General features: G+C 38.1%; 1 non-coding gene across 1 annotated transcript; it reads right to left on the bottom strand.

Moving 5' to 3' along the window:
* Positions 1 to 3053: 3053 nt before the first annotated feature.
* TRNAS-UGA (transfer RNA serine (anticodon UGA)) lies at positions 3054 to 3123 on the bottom strand. Its single transcript has one exon. It is a non-coding gene; the product is annotated as a tRNA-Ser (tRNA).
* Between the last annotated feature and the right edge of the window lie 739 nt (positions 3124 to 3862).

Raw genomic sequence — 3862 nt, 5'->3', positions numbered from 1 at the left:
TAAATTCCACTGCAATACCATCCAAACCATATATATATATATATATATATATATATATATATATATATATATATATATATATATATATATATATATATATATATATATATATATATATATATATGTATATATATATGTATATATATATATATATATATATATATATATATATATATGTATGTATGTATGTGTGTGTGTGTGTGTGTGTGTGTGTGTGTGTGTGTGTGTGTGTGTGTGTGTGTGTGTACGGATAAACCTTGAGGTTAGCCGGGGTGTTCTGGTGATGCCTTTGACCTAAAATGTAAGTTCAAGCCCGTAGGCTGACCCTGCACTTAGCTTGAAACCTTTTGTGTTCACTATAATCTTCTTTTCTACATCTCCTCTCCTTAATCCCTTTATCTTCACTATGCAAGGCTTATTATAATCTTCACTACAACCACATCTTCATATGACCTTATCTTGACTAAGCTGGTTTCAAGGAAGGCTTTTGATTTTACCCGCTCACACAAACAACGTACTTACACGGAGCCCCACGAGTGTAAAACTCCCTCCTAATACAGTGCAAATACATGATTACACACACCTACACACCACCACCACCACTAACAATACACAGAGAAATAACCTTTTAGGTTGGCTTTGGATCCGCCCTTGAACGTTGTTTGGAGGATTTGGGGGATCAGGTCAATAAGGTTAAGTTCACTACAACCTCATATTCCCTAACGTTTATCTTCACTACTAGCTTATTTTCACTAAATATATCTTCGCTATACCCTCTTCTTCACTACACCGTTATTTCTACCATACCATCATCATTGTGCTCCCTGATGTTCACTAAAAGTAATTCTAATCTTCACTACATAATCATTTTGAATAAACTCTACTCTTTGATAACTCTTATCTCTACTACATTCGTATCTTCACTACATTGTTTTCTTCACTACAACCTATCTTGACAATATCCTTATCATCACTATACTCTTCCTCACTACACTCTCATCTTAACATCATCCTTCTGTTTACCGAACTTAGTTCAAAGTCTGACTTGAACGTAGCTTTGGAAAGTTTGTGTTCCTCATTGTGTTACCTCCTTAGTATCATTGTAAAGGCAATTGTAACCACTCCCTAACTAAACCCTCATCGTCACTACACTCATCATTATCATTACTTCTTGATATTCAATACAAAATTCTAACATATACATTTATCTTCACTACAGAATAATTTTCATTGCACCTTAATCTTCATTACTCCTTGTTTCAGCTACATCCGTATCTTCCATTCATTCTTATATCTTATATTAGTTACATCTTTACAATATCTTTATATCTTCTCGGTTCCGTCTTTTGAAAAATTGAAAATGAGAGTAAAGGATTTCCGGCCTTCTGCTCCCTACCCTTTTAGTCGCCTTGTACGACACGCAGGGAATAAGAGGCAAGTATACTTTCTTCCCTATCCCCAGGGATAACAGCATCTGGTGTTCCCAGACGGTCACCCATCCAAGTACTAACCAGACCCAACGTTGCTTAACTTCCCTGATCGGACGATATATATATATATATATATATATATATATATATATATATATATATATATATATATATGTATATATATATATATATATATATATATATATATATATATATTTTTTTTTTTTTTTTTTTTTTTTTTTTTTTTTTTTTATACTTTGTCGCTGTCTCCCGCGTTTGCGAGGTAGCGCAAGGAAACAGACGAAAGAAATGGCCCAACCCCCCCCCCATACACATGTACATACACACGTCCACACACGCAAATATACATACCTACACAGCTTTCCATGGTTTACCCCAGACGCTTCACATGCCTTGCTTCAATCCACTGACAGCACGTCATCCCCTGTATACCACATGACTCCACTTCACTCTATTTCTTGCCCTCCTTTCACCCTCCTGCATGTTCAGGCCCCGATCACACAAAATCTTTTTCACTCCATCTTTCCACCTCCAATTTGGTCTCCCTCTTCTCCTCGTTCCCTCCACCTCCGACACATATATCCTCTTGGTCAATCTCTCCTCACTCATTCTCTCCATGTGCCCAAACCATTTCAAAACACCCTCTTCTGCTCTCTCAACCACGCTCTTTTTATTTCCACACATCTCTCTCACCCTTACGTTACTTACTCGATCAAACCACCTCACACCACACATTGTCCTCAAACATCTCATTTCCAGCACATCCATCCTCCTGCGCACATCTCTATCCATAGCCCACGCCTCGCAACCATACAACATTGTTGGAACCACTATTCCCTCAAACATACCCATTTTTGCTTTCCGAGATAGTGTTCTCGACTTCCACACATTTTTCAAGGCTCCCAAAATTTTCGCCCCCTCCCCCACCCTATGATCCATATATATATATATATATATATATATATATATATATATATATATATATATATATATATATATATAAGACGAAAACAATGAATTTCCCAAATAACAAAAATGGAAGCGCCGGGGTTTGAACCCGGGACCTCTCGCATGCCAAGCGAGTGCTCTACCACTGAGCTACGCCCCAAAAAACATATTATGGGACTTAGTATTATATGAAGCACTGAGATTACCACGGCAAAATAGTGTTTGACCGACCGTTGCCGACTAGCCGGCAAAATAACCACAGGGTAAATCTCCATGTTGCTGTCGTGTTTTCCTCTCAATTTTCCACGAAGAAATGAATTTTAATTTTTTATTGTCGTTGCAATAGACTGGAACTAAGCTGACCTGGTATAAGGTCAGAGCCCTCATTATCATCCCTGCTAACTACCGGAAGCAGATTAAGTCGTTCCACAACCGATGTCCGGCCCATGTTAACTCTGATGTGCCCAGCAGTTGGAGGAGGATCGCCAGAAGCTTTTGGAAGATTTCAAGGACGTCTTGGTGGACCTGACACTTTCAGATAAGGTCGAAAACCCCAATTTATTGTGAAGATCTTCACTATAACGTTGGACGAACATACTGAATGTTGCACACATGTGGTGCGGACAAAATGAAAAAAGAAAAAGACAAAAATTATGTCTGGTGTGGGTCTCGAACCCACGACCTTGAGTGTCAGACTCACGCTCTACCACTGAGCTAACCAGACAATAGAAAATTCGTCTGTTTCTTCAATTTGAAATAATGAAAATCTTTGCGAGGCAGCGTTAAGAAAAGAGAGATGTCTTTGACGAAATTTACTTGTTTGTCTCCTTCTTCTGTTCCTCATTATCGAAACTAAACATACTGAAGGATATATATATATATATATATATATATATATATATATATATATATATATATATATATATATATATATATATATGTATATGTATATATATATATATATTTATATTTATTTATTTATTTTATTATACTTTGTCGCTGTCTCCCGCGTTTGCGAGGTAGCGCAAGGAAACAGACGAAAGAAATGGCCCAACCCCCCCCATACACATGTATATACATACGTCCACACACGCAAATATACATACCTACACAGCTTTCCATGCCTTGATTCAATCCACTGACAGCACGTCAACCCCGGTATACCACATCGCTCCATTTCACTCTATTCCTTGCCCTCCTTTCACCCTCCTGCATGTTCAGGCCCCGATCACACAAAATCTTTTTCACTCCATCTTTCCACCTCCAATTTGGTCTCCCTCTTCTCCTTGTTCCCTCCACCTCCGACACATATATCCTCTTGGTCAATCTTTCCTCACTCATCCTCTCCATGTGCCCAAACCACTTCAAAACACCCTCTTCTGCTCTCTCAACCACGCTCTTTTTATTTCCACACATCTCTCTTACCCTTACGTTACTCACTCGATCAAACCACCTCACACCAC

Source organism: Panulirus ornatus, chromosome 5 (genome assembly GCF_036320965.1).
Source record: "Panulirus ornatus isolate Po-2019 chromosome 5, ASM3632096v1, whole genome shotgun sequence".
NCBI lineage: Eukaryota > Metazoa > Arthropoda > Malacostraca > Decapoda > Palinuridae > Panulirus > Panulirus ornatus.
The sequence above is the reverse complement of the archived record's forward strand: the minus strand, read 5'-3'. Positions and strand labels throughout refer to the sequence as shown.